This window comes from Astyanax mexicanus, chromosome 11, assembly GCF_023375975.1.
Source record: "Astyanax mexicanus isolate ESR-SI-001 chromosome 11, AstMex3_surface, whole genome shotgun sequence".
Taxonomy (NCBI): domain Eukaryota; kingdom Metazoa; phylum Chordata; class Actinopteri; order Characiformes; family Acestrorhamphidae; genus Astyanax; species Astyanax mexicanus.
The window spans coordinates 18,822,035-18,827,817 of record NC_064418.1 but is presented as its reverse complement, the minus strand read 5'-3'; the positions used below and the strand labels follow the sequence as shown (position 1 = coordinate 18,827,817).

Below are 5,783 nucleotides of genomic sequence, written 5' to 3'. Positions count from 1 at the left end.
AGTGTTTAAAGATGACCTCTGACAGGACTGCCATTATGTAGTTATTAGCTCACATCTGTACCTCTAGCGTAGTGCACACACTGAGGTATGGCTGAAAAGGAGAAACTGCTTAAAAGTTTTTATGTTTCCTCCTTGCAGAAAATCAGACTGAAAAATACATTGTATATAGGGCTGGACAATCATTAAATATCAATATTTGTCACAATAGAACATATTTTAATACCTGTAATATAATTTTAAAACACATGTTCAATAACTCAATCAGCTTTTACTAAACATACAGATACAAATAATTCAACTTGTAATAAAACAAAAAGTGTTTTATGTATGTATATGTAACGGGTTTTATTTTGTTTATTTATTTTTCACACAAAATCTTCATATTTTACATGCTAGCATTTTTCTATATTTTATTTACAAAAGATTGGTTAAAAATATATTTATTTTCCAGGACTTTTATTATTTTATTTTATTGTATGTTATTTTTCTCCATTCCTCTGGGGGGCGCAGCGTCTTTTAGTGTTTAGCTAGTCTCTCCTCAGTTGGCTGAGAGCTCTGCTGGAGAGAGGTTGGTAGAATTCAGACTCTCTTTAAAAGTGTCTAAAAAGAGTTCAATATGTGTTAAAAAGTGTTAAAAATAGTTTAATATGAAGCGTAAGGCCTTTAAATGTAATATTCTGGATGTTTTAAGGATGGATGATCTGTATTTTTAACTAAATCTTCGAGTTGAATGTGTGAGAAGTGTTAGTTAGCTACAGCTGCCTGTGTTTAGTTCAGTCCTAACTCTCCCTCCATTTTGTGTGGTTTTGGGGATCATGCAGTGATTTGTGCAGGCAGACACGAGGCTGGATGCTATTTCTCACAGCTTTCTATCTTGTACATCCAGGTATGCTTTTTATTGCTTCATAAGTTTAAAGTTGTCAGCTCTTTTGATCGGTTTTCAGGTTTTAAAAATGTTTTACATTAAAATACATTAAAACGTTGGTATTAAAAAGGGAATTTATTAAAAATATTGTATACAAGGTTAAGTTAAAAAGTTAAGTTAAAAGATAAATACGTAATATTGCACATATCCCAGTGTATTTCTATATTTTTATATCAGAATCTTGTTTTAGTGTGTCTATGAAGTGAATCTGTCGAATGTGTATTATAAGTAGTCATTTTCATACTAAAATATTATATTTACTGTGGATTAATTTTTTTTATATATTTTTCTATTGGCTATGTCTGTCATTTTTGTACATTTTCTTATTTTATTAGTAAGTGAATTGTATATGTAACTATACTGCAAATTACTATTATACAAATACTGTTAAATACTCTTGACTCTCTGAAATAATATATACTGTGTCAGTTGGCTGAGAGCTCTGCTGGAGAGAGTGATTTGTGCAGGCAGACACGAGGCTGGGTGCTATTTCTCACAGCTTTCTATCTTGTACATCCAGATAATAAAAGATTCCCGGATTGGTACCAACAACAGAGGTCTCGGGTATTTCTTCCTAACACACAACACAACGCAGAGAAACGGTGGCGGGGCTCCTGACCGTTTGGACCCGCTACATATACATGTTAACCATATCCTTATTTTTGGGGCATTATCTGCATTGTTTAACCACTTTTCAAATTTCTTCCATTGTTGACAGATGAAAAACTATTTTACTGGCCATCTCAGCTGTTGTGTCTGATGTTCCACCTCTACATGATGACGGTGTGTTTATCATGTTGCTGATCTGTATTAATGATGGTTCATAGTTTTAAGAACAATTCCACAGCTAAGAAACAAACAAACAAAAAACAAAATCAATCATTAGTAGTAGATCAAACATAGTTTCCCTAAAAGTAGTGGTCAGAATATACCATAATTACTAACACAGCATTTACAGTATGTGTGTGTGTGGAATTGACTCTATTCCCAGTGCCATTCTGACAGTTGGTACAATCCTATCAGAATCAGAGGTTTACCTTCTTTCAGACATGCAGGAGGCTGAATATGAAACTGAGTAAGGTAGATTGGCTCTGGTGGAGAGGTATATAGTACTGGACCTTGTGGATAGGTGTAGGATGTTGACTTGTAGGTATGTTGTCTTGATGAAGAGATGTAGGAGGCTGGGCCTGAGTGTCGTCTACTGTCGTGCTTAAAGGTTTGTGAACCCTTTAGAAAATGTCTATATTTATGCATAAATATGACCTAAAATATCATTAGAAGTCCCAAAAAGTAGATAAAGGAAAAACCCAGTTAAACAAATGAGCCAAGAATCCTGTTTAAATTATATAAAAGTATATATACATTATACACAAATTATACTTGGTCATTTATTTTTTAAGGAAAATGATCCAATATTGACAAAAGTATGCAAATCTTTGCTTTCAACATCCGCCTTTACAAAAAAACTGCTGGTAACTGTTGATCAGATCTGCACACCGGCCTGGAGGAATTTCAGCCCAATCCTCCTTATAGAACAGCTTTAACTCTGGGATGTTTTTGGGTTTTCTCACATTAACTGCCCATTTCAGGTCCTTCCGCAACATTTTGTTTGGATTAAGGTCAGGACTTTCTAAAACATTACCTTTATTCTTCTTAAACCATTCTTTGAGAGAACAGCATGTGTGCATACGGTAGTTGTCTTGACATCCTGACATCCTGCCATTTTCCTTAAAACTCTCTGATATAAGTCAAAATTCATTGTTCTATCAATTAAAACAAGCCATCCAGGCCCAGATGCAACAAAAACACAAACCACAATACTACCACCATCATGTTTCACAGATGGAAAAAGTTTCTTATGCTGGAATACAGTGTTTTTCTTTTCTCCAAACATAACAATTTTCATTTAAGTAAAAAAAAGGTTTGTTTAGCTCTCATCTATCCACAAAGTATTCTTCCAAAAGCCTTCTGGATTGTCCACATGATCATTAGCAAAAAGCAGATGAGCAGCAGTGTTCTTTTTGGAAAGCAGTGACTTTCTCCTTGCAAACCTGTCATGCACACCACTGTTCAGTGTGTTCTCCTGATGGTGGATTTGTGAACATTAACAATAGCCCATGTGAGAAAGCCCTTCAGTTGCTTAAAAGTTACCCTGGGATCCTTTAAGACCTCACAGACTATTACACGCCTTTCTCTTGCAGTGATTTTTGTTGGTGAACCACTCTTGGGGAGGGTAACAATGGTATTAAATTTCCTCCATTTGCACACAATCTGTCTGACTGTGGATTGGTGCAATCCAAACTGTGAATTGGTGGAGTCTCCATAGTTCCTGCTGTAATACACTTCCACAAACATGTTGTAAAGAGCAGGGTAGGAGGCTGGGTCTGGGTGTGTCCTGTAGAAAGCTGGTGGCGCAGTAAAGGAGGTTCTTTTGGGTGAAAAGTTTTCAGAGGTTGGCCCAGCTGAAGAGATGAAGGCATCTGTTCTTGAAGAGGTGTAGGATTTTGGGCCTGGCTGAGTGTAGAAGGCTGATGGAGAGGTATAGGAGCCTGGTCTTGATGGAGAGGTATAGAAGTTCGGCTCTTATGGAAAAGTGCAGGATACTGGTCTTGATGAAGGGCTGGTTGGTGGCAGGGGGGAACAAAGATGGCTTTGAGATGCAAAGGAGGAATGCTGAGCTGAAGAGGCTTGGAGGTGAAGACACAGGAGGAGGTGCAGGACTGAACAAACAAAACATATTTCTTTCATTATTTTTCAGTGTCTTTGATAGTCTTACATTCTGACCTGGATTTTAAACTACCAAAGTTCTCTATTAATATCTATAACATAGATCCATTCTCCCGGTCCATATCTATATTACCATAGAAGTGACTGTTTAAAAAACACAATGATTATGCATTTAAGTCAGACATTCTTTGCTGCATAACCATGGCAAATTATTTTGTTTGTGTTCAACAAGGGCTTAAAAATATATATATATATACATATATACTTTACAAATATTTACATACTAAAAAAGTAAGGATTATCCATATAAGCAAAAGGTGGAATGTTTATGGCAAAATGACAGTTATAGACACAAAAAAAACTCTTAGCCATTCTTTTTCATGCCTTTTTGATGTCTTTATTTTGTCATTTGAATCTAAGTCAGATATTACACATGCGAGAGATTTCTTAAAAGTTTTGTGGACAGATCCCAATTAGAATTAAAAAGAAATCAATGGCAAAGTTATTTTACTTGAGTTACCATGTTTATTTCCATATTCACAATTCAGGTAGAATTCCTGGTCCAGGCTTACCATGGATCTGCTGATCAGTTGATCTGTTGATGTATTATATTGTTAAATGTACATATACAGTCAAAAGTAAAATTAAAAATAGTGATAGTATTATGTAACAAATTGGCAAATGACAAAATCAATGCAATGTCTGTGCTGTGGAAGCCCTGTTGAGCTCACAATAAACTCACAGTAAAACACTAGGTGGAACATGTTATGTAGGAGTAATTTGCTACCTTCACAAATTAGATTATTTGTAAGGGGGTGTATTTTTTTTTTACATTTAACAATGGAAAGGAACAAGAATCAAGGAAAATTAATAATTCTACATCAGAAAACAAGCAAGTTAGTAAAAACACAAAAATTGAAGGTATTCTAAAAACGTTTTTAACATTTAAATTCACATTTAAAAGAATCATCAGCATATAGAGATGCTAAAAATGACCATAAACCCTATAATAAACACATAATACTAACCATGACAAATTTACTTATTTAAATTACTGAAAACACAGCTTAAAGTCTATCACAGTGTGTGCAGAACTGGCACTGTGAAAAAACTGTCCTCATTAAGTAGAGCAATGACTAAACTCAACCAAAATTAGCTTGCTCCAACAGTCCTGAGACTTTGTTTATATTCAGGAAGTCTGAACTAAATGGATAAAAATAATAAAGCAGAGAGATGTCTCTGGAAAGATCCTAAAAACAACAATATGCTGAATTATAAAAACCTAATCTACAATGATAAAAATATTGTTTCAGTTCAGCATGTGATGGCAAACTGTCCAGTGTGCATTTCCCTGTATTGTTCTTTAGCTTCCTTTACTGCAAGGTATAGTGAAACAGGCCCAACAGTGTGGGACACCTGAAGTTAGGGTTGGGCGGTTTTCACTTTTTTGTACCCTCATATCGTGTCAAAACGTTACAGTGGTATATGGTATTATCGGCAGCAGGAATCTGCCTGGGTTTACGTGGCAACAGTACCATCAAATCCTGAGTTATTTTTAAACTGTAAAATGATCAAATACAAATATCAATTTGTTTACAGACTAGATGAACACTGCACACATATGTAAATTAGTCATACAGAAAATGTTCAACTCAAAGTCTGACCAGTAAAACATGTTTATCACAGATAATCAGAGAACTTCGCTTAATTTCACTAAGATTCTGTTCACAACAGAACACACTCCAATCTGTCTGACTCAAACTCCACTTATAAACATACAGACAGGGAGAATATCAGTTCTGTTTCATACTGGCTAGTTAACTATCTTATGTTAGAAACAGTCAAGTTAGACACCCTCTTACGTCTAAAGACAAGTCACAGACGTTTTACTCACAGGATAAGATTTTGCTAAGACTGGGGATCATTAACTGCAAAACTGCCACTAGATTCTTTCTTTCTGAGATTATTTCCCATCATGCTTCTGTAGAGTTTACACACAATGCATATTACATATTAAGTAACAAATAATGTGTATATCAATACTGTGATTTATCATCAGAGACTTACAACTTTTGTCCCCATCATTTTTTTTGATCACTCTTTCTATAAACTTCTTTTACCCCCTTTTGTA

At 35.0% G+C, this 5,783-nt stretch overlaps 1 long non-coding RNA gene across 1 annotated transcript; it reads left to right on the top strand.

Moving 5' to 3' along the window:
• Window positions 1-337: 337 nt before the first annotated feature.
• Window positions 338-1,477, top strand: LOC111194861 (uncharacterized). The gene is made up of 2 exons (XR_007441181.1): window positions 338-886; window positions 1,446-1,477. It is a non-coding gene; the product is annotated as an uncharacterized LOC111194861 (long non-coding RNA).
• Window positions 1,478-5,783: the final 4,306 nt, after the last annotated feature.